Here is a 17,546-nt window from a genome sequence, read left to right as displayed (position 1 = left end):
CACATAATCATCACAATCATCATGTTCTTGTGTGCGAATGAATATCTTAGAATAAGAATAAGCATGAATTGAATAGAAGAACAATAGTACTTTGCATTAATACTCAAGGAACAACATAGCTCCACACCTTAATCTATGGGGTGTAGAAACTCCACCGTTGAAAATACATAAGTGATAATGGTGTTCATTGGCTTCGGCCCCAGAGAGGGAACCAGAATAACCAAGACCGATCCAAGGACTAAACGTCCAAAGATGTTCCAAAAGCTTAAAGGATCTGAGTACAATAGTAAAAAGTTCTATTTATACTAAACTAGTTACTAGGGTTACAAAAATAAGTAAATGATGCAGAAAATCCACTTCCGGGCCTACTTGGTGTGTGCTTGGGCTGATCATTGAAGCTTTCACGTGTAGAGGCCTTCTTTGGAGTTAAACGCCAGTTTGTAACTTGTTTCTGGCGTTTGACTCTGGCTTGCAACTTGTTTCTGGAGTTTAACGCCAGAATAGGGCAAAAAGCTGGCGTTGAACGCCAGTTTGCGTCGTCTAAACTTGGGCAAAGTATGGACTATTATATATTGCTGGAAAGCCCTGGATGTCTACCTTCCAACGCAATTGAGAGCGCGCCATTTGGGTTTTTGTAGCTCCAAAAATATCATTTCGAGTAAAGGGAGGTCAGAATCCAATAGCATCAGTAGTCCGTTTTCAGCCTCTGAATCAGATTTTTGCTCAGGTCCCTCAATTTTAGCCAGAAAATACCTGAAATCACAGAAAAACACACAAACTCATAGTAAAGTCCAGAAATGTGAATTTTGCTTAAAAACTAATAAAAATATACTAAGAACTAACTAAATCATACTAAAAACTATCTAAAAACAACGCCAAAAAGCGTATAAATTACCCGCTCTTCAGCTGCCAAGATTGTGTTAAAATCGCCTTTCTTCATGTTAAAAAAAAACAAAAAAGGGGGATCCACGCGCAAGCATGAATGAAGCATGCGCGTCGATGGCACTTCTGCAACTCTTGGTACAAAAACCCGAGAGTTGTGCAAAAACTATGCTGCCATTGTGCCCAACGCTCAACCCCTTTCATGCGTGCGCGTCCCTTGACGCGTACGCGCCCTTTTCTGTTTTGCGCCTCCATGCATAAGCGTGAATGACGTGCGTGTGTCCTTGAATTTTTTCTGCGCAACCCACGCGTAAGCGTGCGCGACACGTACGAGTTGATTGTGCTTCCACAACTCCCAGTACGAAAACCCAAGAGTTGTGTGAATATTGTGTGAAAACTGGACGGGGAGTACAACTGCTACCCACATGTAAGCGTCGCCTTCCATTTTGAACATCCACGCGCGTGCGTCACTTGACGCATACGCGTTGATTGAGCTGCAGCCAACTCTTGGTATAAAAACCCGAGAGTTGTGCGAGTTTTATGCTGCCCTTGTGCGCCATGAACAACTGACTCCATGCATTCGTGTCCACTGACTCGTACGCGTCCTCTCTCATTTCTTCCATCCATGCGTATGCGTGGGCAACACTTACGTGTTACTACTCTTTTCCACTCATCCACGTGTATGCGTGGACGGGGCGCATGCGTCGCTTGTCCGACGCAACTGATACGCTGGGTGCCCTGTTTTATTTTGTTTCTTCAACTTCCTTCTCCCATTCCTTCTTCTTTTCTTCTTTCATCTTCCTACCACCTTACCTCCGCCCACTACCACTGGCGACCACCACCTCTGGCGATCCTACTCTCTCTCTCCTTTCTCCTCCTCCTTCCTCCTTTCCTACTTTCACTTGCAGTCTACTTTACCTTGTTCCTCTTCTCAAGGTTTTTTATCCCTTCCATTCTCTTTTGTCTTTGTTTGCATTTTTCTCTTATTAGTTGCATTTAATTGCTCTCTTCCTTTTCTTCTTAGTTGCATTTTACTTTATTCATTTTGTCTTTTTGCTTCCTTTCTTTTTATATTTTCCATGGGTGTTGAACTTTGAGCTATCTCTTGCATTGATGGGTTACTTTATGCATGCATATAAATATCATGAGAGCTTTCTCATAGGTTGTAATGGGGCTAGGGTCAAGGTAGGATGCATATGGTCAAGTGAGCTTGAAATTCGAATCTTTGATTAACTTAAACTTCTCACCTAACTTATGACAACCTATACAATTCTAAACAAACCTAACTACCCATTCTTCACTTTTTCACACACTCATGCATTCTCTTTTTGATCACCACCCATATGCATTGATTCTTATTGAGCTTTACTTGGGGCATTTTGTCCCCTTTTTATTGCAATTCTTTTTCTTTCTTTTTCTATTTTTTCTTTTTATTTTTCTTTTTGTTTTTACTATCATATATATATATATATATATATATATATATATATATATATATTTATCTTATCATTTTTTTCTTTTCAAACTAACATATATACAAGAATATCAATGCATACGGTTTACACATGATTAATACATGAGTATATACCCAATTCCCAAGATTTTTCAACAAAAACGTAAACACACTTTTGTCTCTACCCAATGTTCCCAACTCTCCCAAAATCAAATGATAAACACCCTCACTAGCCTAAGCTAATCAAAGATCCAAATAAGGGACATTTATTGTTTTTCACTTAGGCTTGTAATGTGCTACAATTAAGAATAAGTGGGTTAAGCATAGGCTCAGAATTGGCTAACAATGGAAGATAAAAGGTAGGCTATTTGGGTAAGTGAGCTATTTGAAACAATGGCCTCAATCATATAAATGCATATATACACAAAATAATGGACATAAAGAATTAAACAAATCAAAGATCACAATCATATGAAGAGAATAATGCACTCAAGAATGAAAATAAGTGGTTATGTATGATGTAACCACACAATTAGGCTCAAATCTCACATGCTTGTGTTCTTAGCTCAAGAACATGATCCACAAAATATATAATTCAAGCAAGTTATAAAAAAAAATTTTTTCAATCAATTGGGGTGCCCTCTAGATAAAATCCTTGAAAATTTTGATTATTTTGACTAAGCTTAATATATACATATGCAATACAAGATAATGCAACTAAAAATCCTAAAACAAAATACAAAAGTGTTGGGATTAGAAACTTGTTACCCAAAAACGCCAAGTGGTCGGATGACCTCCCCACACTTAAAAGTTTGCACCGTCCTCTGTGCATCCAAAGATGAGCAAGGGGGTACGGCGACTCTCCGAGTTGCCACCTTCAGCTGGTAGGTCAATCGGTTGCTGTGTGTTCTTCCTCCCGCTTCCATTTTTGCTTGTGGTGCATTGATCATGAAACACAAAAGAAACACCGTAAGATGAGAAAATACAAAAGTAAGGAAGCGTGAATTGTTGGAATGAGGTAAGAACCACTAGAATGGAGTGAGTGAATCGGTGCGACATTGATGAAAAATAGGTGTGTGGGTTCTAAAATTGCGCGCTGGTTAAAACACACACACACGCTAATCTAAAAAGCTATGTCACAATTACACAAAAGAAATCATACACTTCACCCATTCTAGTGTGCTTGAGATACCTTAAAAGACTTGTAGGTGAAAACAACCCAACAAGTAGTGAAGAAGCACAAAAGCATTCAAGTAAAAAGGGCAAGCAATTGTGAAATTGGATAATGCATGGACATTGATTGATGTGTAAGTAGACTTAGTGAACAAAATGGTATAAAGAGCTCACACATCAAACAATGACACTTATTGAAGTTGTTGCAACACCTAAGTGACATAGAGGTGAAACACATGGATGCTATGGAACTTAGGAAAAAGGACATAGAAGTGAAAATCAATCACATAGCAAGCATGGTCCACAAAGCTTTACAAAGCTCAAAAATATGTCACTAGGTAAGCTTTCGATCCAATTTCACAATTCCAAAATCTCAATGCATGAAATAGGTGATGTGAATAAGGTAAATCATAAACAAGCATCACCTAAAAAAATGCAATGATAATGTACAATTGCCTAACAATGGATGATGAATGCATGGTGGCCAAAACATGCGATTCAATAGAGTTAAGAAGCTTAAAGGCATTGTAACATGTACTTGGTATTTACAAATGTTCAACATGAAAATCCAAAACCAAGTAATAAATTGTAACCTCAACAAAGGAATCCAACAATGGCAATAACACAATGATGTTACTAACATCCTATTAGTAATAAGCAGCAGTAAATAGTAAACAAGATTAGTAATTCAACACTTATAATGGAAAACAAAAATTAAACAAACTAACTAACTAAAAGAAATGGTGTTACATGATGTTTGGTAGTGTTGGATGATGTTTGAAGGGTGGAAAGAGAAGAGAGAAGAAGGAAAGAAATGGAAAGAAGAGAAGAAAAGAAGATTGGTGAAACAGGGCAATCCACGCGTGCGCGTCATGTGCGCGTAAGCGTGGATTGATGAAATGGAAGCGACGCGTACGCGTGCAGTGCGCTCGTGCGTCGGTGGGTTATTTCGAGAGCTGCGCGCCCGCGCAAGGTACGTGTGCGCGTGCTTTGGGGCACAAGGTTGGCACACTCCAGGAACAACTCTCGGGAAAATGTATGGAGGGGCGGAAAAATTCAATCCACACGTACGCGTACATGGCGCGTGCGCGTGGATGGTTGAAAATACTTGGGTCACGCGTACGCGTAAAGTGCGCGTGCGCGTGGATGGTGCTCTGTTTTTCAAAATTTTTCTATGTTTTTGCACCAAACTAAGCATTCCAAACCTCTAAACAACTACCAAAACATCATAAAACCTTATTTAACCTAATAGACTCCCAATTAAACTCAACTAAGCAATCAAACAAGGAATTAAACATATTTTACCAATATTTACAAAAAAGAAAATGAAAAAATTTACCATGGTGAGGTGTCTCCCACCTAGCACTTTTGTTTATTGTCCTTAAGTTGGACTTTTGGGGAGCTCTTCATCAAGGTGGCTTGTGCTTGTAACCATCTTGGAACATCCACCAATGCTTGGTTCTCCATTGTGCCCCAAGATTTCTTATTTTTTGCACTAAATATTGATGGAGTTCTTCACAAGCGTGGGGCTCCCAAAGTTGATCTTCCTTGTGCAATCCAGGATCCCACATTTTGTTTTCATACCTGTCCTTGAGTTGATCATGGTGATTTCCTCCGGGTGGCAAGGGAGATGAATTCTCATGAAGGCACCAAACTACCCTCCTAAACCCATCTACTTAAGCACTACACCAATCCATGCTCTTCAATTTTGAGCTTTCAACCATAATGAGCCTAGACTTACAATGCCAACCACTAAACATCCTCCTCTTACGCTTAATTCCACAAAGCGCCCTAAGTTGGCCATCCGTCTCAAGCAAACCAAATTCAAGTGGGATAATAAAGCTAAGAGTTAGAAGTTTTACCCACTCAAATGAAGGATTAGATGACAACCTAGGTGGAGGAGTTCCCAACGATCTTGACAAAGCATGCTCCACTCCTGTCCATCATCTTCTAGAGGCTTCCACCACTTGGCAAGGTTCTTCAAGCTCTACCTCTTGCCATGCTTCCTCAAGTTCACATCTTCTTTATCAAATTCTTCTAGCTCTTCCCCATCACTCAAATTATAAATAGGAGGTTGAGTGAAATCTACCTCTTCATCAATTCCAAGTAGAGTTGGGAAGGGTTCTTCAAGCTCAAAGGGATCACATGTTGATTCGGAATCATCATAAATAGGAGGACCTATTGATTGGAACACTTCTTCTAATTCTTCAATCACATTGTATCTTGGAGGTTGTGCACTCTCCTCTTCAACATCAACTTCAAACTCCATGGAAGAAGGCTCTTCAAATTGTGATTTCTCTATGTACTCAACATATCCTAAGGTTCCAACCACTACATCCTTTGGTTCAATCATCTCTACCTTCTCCTCTTGTTGCACTTCTTGCTTTAACTCTTCTTCTCCACCTTGAAGATTCAAGTCCATTTCCTCACTAAGCTCCTTGGTTGCTTCTCCACTTTCAACAATGGGAGTGCCTTGATCGCATAGGCTTAGGAAGAATGAGACTATGTTGCCAATGGCTTCTACCATGATGGCTATTTTTGCTCTTAACTCCGTAAACTTCTTTTCATCCTCCTTTTGTTGCCTTAAGAAATGAGATTTAAGATCTCTCAATTCTAGCATAAGGGCTTCATCGGGAGGTGATGGTGGAAGAGAGGGTTCATTATTTGAGGGAAGGGTATTGTAGTTGGAAGGTGGTCCATATTGGTAAAATTCTTGAAGTGGTGTGTATGGATTTTGTGATTCAGGGGAGTATTGGTATTGGAATAATGGTGGCTCTATGTATGGTTCATATGGTGGTTGGTATGGTGGATATGGGTTAGGATCATACGGAGGTGAATAGTGGTATGAGGCTTGTAAGTATGGTGAAGGGCTATAATGAGGAGGGGGTTCATATGCATATGATGATTGTGGTTGACAATCACAATGAGGGTCATCACATACATTAGATTGGTATGCATGAAAATTTGAATTATACTCATAGGAAGTCGGGGGAAGTTGTTGCCAAGAAGGTTGTCCAAAAGCTTGAGGCTCCTCCCACCTTTGATCTCCAAATCCTTGATGCATGTTGTCATTGTAAATTCCATCTTCTACAACATAGTTGTAATCACACTCATAGCCAAGGTCAGAATTCATGGTAGCAAGAGAAAATAAGAAACAAAAACTAATAAGAAATAATGAAACAAAATACTAAGACTAGCAAAAACTAACAAGCAATCCAAAAATCAAGCTATTTACAATATTCACATATATACAATAGCCAAAAATATAACACTATTGCAATCCCCGGCAACGGCGCCATTTTGATGAACGGGTTCTTGACGGTTTTGAATTTATCTAATGGAGTCTTGTTGTAAAGTATAGTTTCCAAACCAATCAATAATCCTTTCATACAAAAATTTTGGTTGTCACAAAGAACAAACCCCAAATAAGAATTAACCATAGTATTTGGACTCAGGGTCGTCTCACGATGATTGCAATGAAGTGGTCAATTATTGGCTATGAAGTATGTTTTGGGGTTTTTTGGAATAAGAGACATGAAAATTGGCAAGGATCAACCCCATTATGTCGTCCTCTAAATGATAAAGGAAATTCAAATGAGCTATGTCAATCCAAGTCCATAAGTCTTAGTTCTCTACCAATTCAATTAGTGAGATCTAAGGTCAATGGCTCCCAATCATCAATCACTTGGACATTAGCAACTCAAGAGTTCCTAAGTTACCTTCTCAAGCCAAGAGCATAAAATTCTACTCTAAAGCCCAACCAAGCATTTTGTCAAACACTTGGTGGGTATAAAAGGAAAGCATAGTAAATTGCAAGGAAAGATAAAATCTACCAACTACCAATTGCAAGAAAAGTAAAATCACAACTCCATTCAACAGTAAAAGAAACATCAACATTAAATTGCATTAAAAGAGATTCAAATCTAACATGAGCATTCATAAACATAAAAGATAGGAAAAAGGGGGAATTAACATGAAAACTAAGAGGAACCAAGAATAGAGACATGAAACTGTAGAGAAAACAAGATGAGATCATGAAATTGGTACTAGATCTAAGATAAAATTAACCTAACCTACCCTAATTCTAGAGAGAAGAGGGAGCTTCTCTCTCTAGAAACTACACTACATGATGCTAACACTTCAAAGCAATTGCTCCCCCTTTGCCCCAACTTGAATTCTGCATGAAATACCATTAGAAATGAGTTGGATTGGGCCCAAAGAGCTTCAGAAATCGCTGGGGGCGATTTTACTTTAGTGGGCCACGAGCAGCATTGGCACGCATGCATACATGGCACTTGCGCGCCCCTGAACGCGAAGTAACATATGGCAAATTTTATGAATGTTAGCTTTCCAACGCAACTAGAACCGCCTCATTTGGACCTCTGTAGCTCAAGTTATGGTCGATTGAGTGTGAAGAGGTCGGACTTGACAGCTTTACGGTTCCTTCATTTCTTCATAAATTCTCCCACTTTGCATGCTTTTCTCCTCACTTCTTCCATCCAATACTTGTCCTATGAATCTGAAATTACTCAACAAATACATCAAGGCATCGAATGGAATTAAAGTGAATTGAATTTAGCTATTTTAAGGCCTAAAAAGCATGTTTTCACATTTAAGCACAATTAAGGGAGAATTGCAAAACCATGCTATTTTATTGAATAAATGTGGGAAAAGGTGATAAAATCCCTCAAATTAAGCACAAGATAAATCACAAATTTAGGGTTTATTAGCTGGCGTTGAACGGCAACAATGCTGCTCATTAGGGGTGTTGAATGCCCAGCAGGGGTACCCTGGCTGGCGTTCAACTTTTAACACTCCATCCACAGTGTTTTGTTTTCACTGCTGTGAATTCTGTCTCTGTTCTGACTGATGCACATGATCATGACTCTAAAAATAAAAATAAAAATGAAAATAAATAATTAATTAAGGTTGGGTTGCCTCCCAACAAGCGCTTCTTTAACATCATTAGCTTGACGGTTAGCTCCTCACGGAGGTGAGTATTAGCTCAGATTTTTGCCCCTTATAGTGAACTTTCTTCATGTCCTTTCATAAATGAGCTCTGCATGCTCTAAAGACAAGACATGACTCACTGTTGATGAGAGGCCTTCTGTTGGGACTTTTTTGTCCCTCCAGCCTTTAGGTACTTTCTTCTTAGTACCTTTGTGCTTAGAGCTTGTTGATGGCTGCCCAACACCAAACTTAGAATTGAAGTTTGGGGGCTCAGTAAAGCTCTACATAGAAAGAGAGGGTTGCAACACTAGGTGTTGCACATGTATCTCTCTTTTAGAGGGAGAATTAGGATGAGGCATCTTGAACAAGATGTAATCCTTCCATAGTTGTAAGGTCAGTTCTCCCTTAGCCACATGAATGATAGCATTGGTAATGGCTAGGAAAGGTCTTCTAAGGATGACAGAGTCATCCTCATCCTCTCCTATGTCTAAGACTATGAAGTTTGCAAGGATGTAGTGGTTTTCAACTTTTACCAAGACATCCTCTACTAAGCCATATGGCTTCTTCATTGTCATATATGCCATCTCTAATGAGATGTTTGCAGGTTGTACCTCAAGGATTTCCAGCTTCTCCATTACAGCGAGTGGCTTGAGGTTTATGCTTTACCCTAGGTCACATAGTGCCTTATCAAAGGTCATGGTGCCTATGGTGCAAGGAATCAGAAAGCATCCAGGATCTAGAAGCTTCTGTGGTAGCCTTTGCTGAACCAAAGCATGGACTTCTTTGGAAAGTAGTGGAGGTTCTTCCTCCAGAGGGTTTGTACCAAATAACTTGGTATTTAGCTTCATAAGAGCTCCTAGGTACCGAGCAACTTGCTCTTCCCTAGTGTCTTCATCCTCATCATAGGATGAGTAGTCATAAGAACTTATCCACTACAGAAGTGCATTCAAAGGAACCTCTATGGTCTTTATGGTTTCCTTTGGTTCTGGGATAGAGGATTCTTGAGTGGGATTTAAGCACTCAGAAGGTGTGCTTTTACTAGAGTTTAACGCCAGCTTTGTTAGCTTATTGTTGAACACACTTGCTGTCCACCCTTACTGGCGTTAAACTTCAGTCCCTCTAGTGTTTTGTGCGTTGAACACCCAACAGGGATGTCCTTGCTGGCATTCAATGCCAGCTTCCCTGGTTGAGTGGGCGTTGAACGCCTAGTGAGGGGTTCCTCACTTGCGTTCAGCGCTAGAGTGGCTGCCTGTTTGGGCATTGAACGCCTAGTTAGGGGTTCCTCACTGGCGTTCAGCGCTAGGAAGCCTGTGTATTTGGGCGTTGAATGCCCAGTGAGGGATTCTCACTGGCATTCAGTGCCAGATATCCTGGATGGTTGGGTGTTGAACGCCTAGTGAAGGGTTGGGTTCTTCACTGGCGTTCAGTGCCAGGAAGCCTGTGTGTTTGAGCGTTAAACGCCCTGCTATTGCTACCTGGCTAGCGTTCAACGCCAGCTCTGCTGCCAGGATGGGCGTTGAACGCCCAGTGAGGGGTTTCTCACTAGCGTTCAGCGCCAGGCTTGCTACCAGATTGGGCGTTGAACGCCTAGCGATATGTCCTTCACTGACGTTCAACGCCATCCTATTATCTCCAATTTTGGCCTCAACCTCCATGGTTATGGCCTTGCACTCTTCTCTAGGATTCACCTCAGTGTTACGGGGAAGAGTGTCAGGATTCACCTTGTTTCATTTATGAAACTATGGATGGTCTTCGAGAGGCTGGAAACTAGAGTAACTAAGTCAGAGAGGCTCTACTTAGAGGTTTCCATATTCCCTTGAGAAGATGGAAACGGTGGTCTATTGTTGAACCTGTTCTGGTTCTTTCCACCTTGAATGTTATTGAAACCTTGCTGAAGTTTCTGTGGATCCTTTCATGAGAGGTTAGGATGGTTCCTGTATAAAGGATTGTAGGTGTTTCCATAGGGTTCTCCCATGTAATTCACCTCCTCCATGGTAGGTTGATCAGGATCATAAGCTTCTGTTTCAAAAGAAGCTTCTTGAGTACTGCCAGCTGCAGTTTGTATTCCAGTCAGATGCTGGGAGATCATATTGACCTGTTAGGTCAAGATCTTATTCTGAGCCAGTATGGCATTCAGAGTATTAACTTCAAGAACACCTTTCTTCTGAGAGACTCTATGATTTACAGTATTTCTTTCAGAAGTGTACATGAATTGGTTATTTGCAACCATCTCAATGAGTTCTCTTACTTCTGTAGGCGTTTTCTTCAAGTGAAGAGATCTACTTACAAAGCTATCCAATTATATCTTGGATGTTTTAGATAGGCCATCATAGAACACCCCTATGATGGACCATTTTTAAAGCATGTCAGGGGGACATCTTTTGATCAATTGTTTGTATCTTTCCCAAGCTTCACAGAGGGATTCACCTTCTCTTTGTTTGAAGGTTTGAACTTTCATTCTAATTTTACTCATCTTTTGAGGGGGAAAGAATTTAGCTAGAAAAGCATTAACCATCTTTTCCCAAGAGTCAAGACTCTCTCTAGGTTGGGAATCCAACCACAAGTTAGCTCTGTCTCTTACAGCAAAGAGAAAGAGCATAAGCTTGTAGACTTCAGGATCTACTCCATTAGTCTTTACAATATCACGGATCTGTAAGAATTCCGCTAAGAATTGATGAGGATTTTTCAGTAAAAGTCCATGGAATTTGCAGTTCTACTGCAGAAGAGAGACTAACTGAGGTTTAAGCTCAAATTGTTAGCTCCAATGGCAGGTACAGAGATGCCACTGCCATAAAAGTCAAAGGTAGGCATGGTAAAGTCACCAAGGACCTCTCTTGGTTCTTCTTGAGGTTCGGCCATGTCCTATGTTTATTGTTCAAAACTTTCTGAAAAGGTTTCTTCTGAAGTGTTGTGCTTTAACTTGTTGTAAGCTCCTCCTTAAAGTCTTTTCAGGTTAAGAAAAGAGAATAGAAGGGAAGAAAAGAAAGCTTTTTTGTGTTACTTGGACCAAAGAGTTTCCAGTTAGATGTGAAGAGAGAAGAAGAAGATAGAAAAGTGAAGATGGAAGATGGGAGACAAGTAGAGTTCGAATAAAGGGAAGTGAACAGGACAAGAAGTAAAAATAGAAAAGATAAACAAGGATTAAAATATTTTTATTTTTATTTTATTCATTAATTAGTTTTCCAAAATAAAGTTAATAATTTAAAAAGAATTGAAAATTAGTTAGTAAATTTTCGAAAATAGAAGAGAGAGAAGAATTAGTTAGGAAGTTTTGAAAAAAGAAGAGAGAGAAGATAGTTCATTAATTAAGAAAAGATTTGAATTTAAAATAAGATGAGAAAAGATAAGCTAAAAAATTAAAAATATTTGAAAAAGAGTTAATTTTAAAACTTGAAGTTAGAAAAGATAAGATAAGAAATAAAAAAGATTTGAGAAAGAGAAAATTTTGAAATTTGATTTTGAAAAAGATTTAATTTTAAAAATAGAAATTTGAATTCTTAAATTTTAAAATTGAAAAAGATAAGATAGAATTTTGAAAAAGATATGATTTTTATTTTTGAAAAGATTTGATTTTTGAAAACTTGACAACTAAGATAAGATAAGATAAAATTTTGAAAATAAAATCTGAATTTTATTTTAAAATTTTCGAAAATTTAGTAAAAAATAAAAATAGAAAATATAATTTTTTTTATTTTTGAAATTAATGATGAAAGAGAAAAACATGTAAAAGACATAAGACTTAAAATTTTTACATCTAATGCTCCTTATTTTCGAAAATTTTGGAGGAAAACACAAAGGAACACCAAACTTAAAAATTTTATGATCGAAACACAAAGAAGACTAAGAACACAAAGAACAATACTCAAAGAACATAAAGAACACAAGAACACATAAAGAACACCAAAATTAAAATTTTTAGAAAACCAAACATAAATTTTTGAAAAATGCAAAGAAAAACACACAAAAACACCAAACTTAAAGATTAAAACGAGCTTCAAACAAGAAGACTATTTTTGAAAATTTTTAAAAGGAAAGACTTGAAGGGAACAAAAATTAAACCAAGAACAAACACTAAGACTCAAACAGAAAGCTAAGGATGCTTGAAAATAAACTACTTGAAAAAGGTTTTTGAAAAAGTTTTAAAATTTTTGGAAATGAAAAATAGGAGTGACGAAGGAAAAACAATTCCACACGAATTCACCAGCAAGTGTACCAGGTCGCATCAAGTAGTAATAACTCACAAGAGTGAGGTCAATCTGATGGAGATGCAGAAGCTGGTGAATTAAAAATTTATTAAAATGTTTACGTTGCAAGTATAGTTCTTAACTCACCGAAAATCTGCCTATCAATTTAGAAATATGTCACTAAAAGTTTAAATTAAAATTACTGGGAGTTTTAAGTCCCAGGTCGTCTCCCAAGGAGTTGCAGAAAAGTGTGTTGTTTTATTAATCAGATATTCCAAAAAGAGTTGAGCTAAGTAAATTGGGATTTAATTTGAGGAAATTTAAATAATAAAAATAAAAGGCCTTGACTGGGAATTGATTGGTTAGAATCTCTATCATTGATGGTGTGATTGTAAGATTAATTTATAATTAATAGTTGTTCCGTTTGGTTATCCCTTACTAGGTAAGAGAAAGTCAAACAAGTGGAAATGTCAGATCTGTTCACAAGTTGCAATCCACTTAGTTCAAAGGGATTGGCGTCGGTGACAGGATAGCAATCCAACATTCAACCCAATTACAAATTTTTCTTCCAATCCTTCCAACTCAAGAGTTCCTTTTAATCAACTCCCCATCAAGTAATGAAACTACTCACTCATTGTAAATAAAAAATTCATGGCATATGAAAGGGAATTAAAAGAAGACATGATTATTGGAATGAAAATTAAATTGAAAAGAAATAATCCTTGCATTAATTAATCATAAAAATATCTGAATGACAAAATTGAACATAACAAAGAACATGGAAGAATAAAACCAAGTTAAGAGAACAAACTAGAATGATGAAGTCTTGATAAGGAAATGATTCTTCTTGATGTTCCAATGCTAAGACCAATTGAAAATTAAAATTCTAAAAACAAGAGAGAAAAACCTAAGAGAGTAAAAAAAAAAAAACTAGGTCTAAAACTACTCAATGAATTGTCTCTTGTTTCTGCATATTCTCTGACTCTAGTCTGCTGTTCCGGGCCGAAAACTGGGCCGAAAACTGGGCCAAAGTCGCTGGTTTCAGATTCTGTAGTTTATGCAGATCGCGCATGTCACGTGATCGCGTCGTCCATGCGGACGCGTCGCTGGCGCTTTTCCTCTTCACGCGTTCGTGTCGTCCACGCTACCGCGTTGCTTGTGCTTTTCAATCCGCGCGGCCGCGCAAGCCATGCAGCCGCGTCACTGCGATTTGCGCTCCTTCGCGCGGTTGCGTGAGCCATGCGACCGCGTCACTTTTCGCTGGTTATCTCCTCAAATTCTTGTGTTCCTTCCATTTTTGCTAGCTTCCTCTCCAATCTCCGTCTCATTCATGCCCTATGAAGCCTGAAACACTCGACACACAGATTACGGCATCGAATGGAATAAAGGAGAATTGAAATTAAATAATTAAAGTCTTTAGGAAGCAATTTTCAAACATGTAATAAAATCAGGAAGGAAATCTAAATGCATGCTAAATTGATGAATAAGTGGGTAAGGATCACGACAAAACCACACAATTAAACACAATATAAACTATAAAATAGTGGTTTATCAACCTCCCCACACTTAAACATTAGCATGTCCTCATGCTAAATTGAAGGAGACAAGGAAATAAGTATGAACATGCAGCAACTCATGAAATGCAATGCAATCCTACATATATAAATAAATGCAACTATATGATTATTGTCCACTTGATCAAAAGTAAATAAGCTCTTCAAACAATTACAAATCAAATTCCACTAATTCTATCATCATATAATAAAACCGATAAAAGTGCAAGAAGATAGCTTATGAAGGCCGGAAACATGAAAATTCAAGCATTGAATCCTCACTGATAAAGTATGTATGCTCTAATCTCTAGTGTATAGGGTAATCACTCTATTCTTCTCTAGTCATGCTTTCTAACTTTTGTTTTTCTCCTAACCAATCAACAACAGTTAATATACCAATGCAAACATCATGAGGTCTTTCCAGGGTTGTAATGGGGCCAAGGTGCAGGTAAGGATATATATATGGCTAAGTGAGCTTTATAAATTGAATCTTTAATTAACCTAAGCTCTCACCTAATGTACATATATTCTATGTACTTTTAAATTCATGCCTAGCTACCCATGATTCCCTTTTTCAACCCATACTCATGTTTTAATCTTGTATTTTAATTCTATCATATGTGCATTGATCTTTGGATCCTGAATTTAACATTGGGGTAATTTTGTCCCCTTATTTATTGATTGAAATTTTTTTTTAATAAATAAAGCTTATCAATGCACATAGATTTTTCATTCTTATATTTTTACATGAGTGGGTATCCAAATTTCCTTTAAATTTTCATGACACATTCCCTTAACAACTTTTGTTCCCATAATTTCCCATACTTAACTAGCACACACAATTCTATCTTAAGCTAACCAAAGATTCAATTTGCGATATGCAATTTGTTTTTCAGCTTAAGGTTGGTAATGTGGTAAAATATAGAACAAATGGGGTTTTAAAAGCTCAAAGTGGTTAACAAGGGTAATTGAAAAGGGTAGGCTTGATTTGGATAAGTGATTTTAATAAACAAATAATGGCCTCAATCATGTGCAAGCATGTAAATATAATAAATATTGGACATATAAGATAAAATAAAATATAGATTACAATCATAGAGAAATAAACACACAAGAATAAAATAATTATGGTTAAATAATGTAACCATACATAAAGGCTCAAATCTTTCACAGGTTGTGTGTTCTTTAGCTCAAACATCATGTTCCAAGTACAACTCAAGCAGATTTATCATGAAAATTTTGAAAAATTAGTGAAATTTTGTTCCAAAGATAGATTTTTAAAAGAAACTTATTGTCTTTTCAATCAAGTAGAACATGCATGCAACTATCCTAACCTATGCAATTTATTCTATTCTATAAAAGAAAGTAAAATCTAACTAAAATATCCTAATTATTGGTGTCAGAGAAGAGAATTTACCTCCGGAAGTCAGGTACTGACCGACCTCCCCACACTTAAGGCTTTGCACCGTCCTTGGTGCCGTCTGTCAGGAACAGGGGTGGGCTGGTAGCAGTATCTCCACAGTCGGGATCATCATGGCTCCCGGTGCTGGTAAAAGAAGTGGAGTCCAGGGTGTCTGAGTCTCTGTAGCGTCCCTTGAGTAGCTCCTTGAGGTGTTTGAATCGGCGCTCGTTACGGCGCTCTCTCATCTTTGCTTTCTGTTCATGCCGATCCAACTTTTCAAGTATCTGCTGGAGCAATTTCTCAGTGGTAGATGCTTGTGGTATTGAAGAAGGAATATCTTCAACCGGCTCAGGAGGCTGGCTTGTAGTGGCTGCTGAAAGTCTGAGGTATTTCCCGTTAGGGACATATTGATCATCCCTTGGAAGCATGGCTTTGGTGTCCCCAGCTCTGCAGGAGACTCCGGCTGGTGAGACAAGAGTTGAGACCAAGGTGGGGAAAGGTAAGTTGCCCGTGATTTGTACATGCTCCATAGCATGCCGGATGTGTCTTGAAAGATCCAGAGGTTGGTCTGTAAGGATGCACCATAGTAGAACAGCCATGTCCGCAGTGAAGGAGGACTCATGAGTGCTCGGGAAGACGTAATGGGACATGATCTGTGCCCATACGCGAGCCTCCAAAGTAAGTGCGGAAGCCAATTTTCCCTTAGGGCGGTTGCGGTGGTATCCATAGATCCAACGGCTGCCAAGTAAAGCAATGACTCTGAGAACGGAGTCCCAGTCAAATTGGTATCGCTGGCGCTGAAGGGTGGCTTCTTGAAAAGCGTCCATTCCTGCTGGAATAGGGGGAAGACTCAGAACTTGCTGAATGGCCTCTTCTGTAATGGGGACTTGCTTCTACCGGACATAAACAGACTACAGGGTTGGTGTGTAGAAGTTGGAGTAGAACTCAACTACCCAAGAAAGATTGACCTGCCTTGGCTGTCTCCGCAGAAAACCCCATTATCTTCGCTCAATTTGTGGCTCAACAAAGGTGGCAATATTGGGTGGGAGGATGAGAAGGTATTCGTTGTTATAGTTCCTTTCTGCTAGGATAGGGAACATCTGCTCACAGTAGCGATTGGGAAATCGCGCGGTGTCCTTTGCTGGAAAGGCTTTCTCTTTGTCGTCAACCTTTATTATCCTCTTAATTCTTTTTGTTGAGGGCTTGACTGCGGTTGAAGAAGGCTCTGCCACTAATGCTCTTTTAGTTCCTCTTCTTGCTGGTGGTTTGGAAGTAGCTTTCTCTTTTCCTTTCTTGGTGGCCATCCTGAAAGAAGGGAAGAGAAAGGAAATTGAATTCAAAGAGATAGAGCAAGGAAGAGGGTATTGTAAGTGATAGTCAATGCACAATAAAGATAAATGGCATGAACACATGGTCCGGATTACATGTGAAAAGCTCATCAAAGGAAATATAGCAAGTGCATGGAGGACAATGGAATGCAAGAGGTTATTGGCATGCAGGCAAGGGCATGAGTAGCATATATCAAACATTCAATGTCCAAGTTAGGTTACCATTTGTAACAAACCAACTATCACGTTTGTATTGACAATTAAATTGAATTAATAAAATATGAAAGGGAATTTGTTAAAAGCAAGCATTGCAGAGTAGAGTAAAGTAATGTAGAAAAGTGCATGGTGCTATATGGGCTTTTTCACAAACACATGTCATGCATGGTAAACAAGATATAAAAAGTGTGAAATTGAACATGCATGCAATCCCTTAAATAAGAGAAAAAATAATTGTCAAACAATTTGCAATAATCCACAAGCATATAATGAGGAATGATGACTCAAAAGGTTTCTAACACCATGTAAAAAGGAAAAAGAAGAAGAAAGAGAAATAAAGATTTGAAAAGAAAAAGAAAAGAAAAAGAAAATAATAATATATATAAATAATATAATAAGAATGAT

The 17,546-nt window shown here is 38.3% G+C and overlaps 1 non-coding gene across 1 annotated transcript; it reads left to right on the top strand.

The window, feature by feature from the left end:
* The first annotated feature begins 10,816 nt into the window (after window positions 1-10,816).
* LOC130959797 (small nucleolar RNA R71) lies at window positions 10,817-10,925 on the top strand. Its single transcript, XR_009078862.1, has one exon. It is a non-coding gene; the product is annotated as a small nucleolar RNA R71 (small nucleolar RNA).
* Window positions 10,926-17,546: the final 6,621 nt, after the last annotated feature.

The sequence above is a fragment of the Arachis stenosperma genome, chromosome 10 (assembly GCF_014773155.1).
Source record: "Arachis stenosperma cultivar V10309 chromosome 10, arast.V10309.gnm1.PFL2, whole genome shotgun sequence".
In the NCBI taxonomy this organism is placed as follows: domain Eukaryota; kingdom Viridiplantae; phylum Streptophyta; class Magnoliopsida; order Fabales; family Fabaceae; genus Arachis; species Arachis stenosperma.
This window is presented reverse-complemented; position numbering and strand designations above follow the sequence as displayed.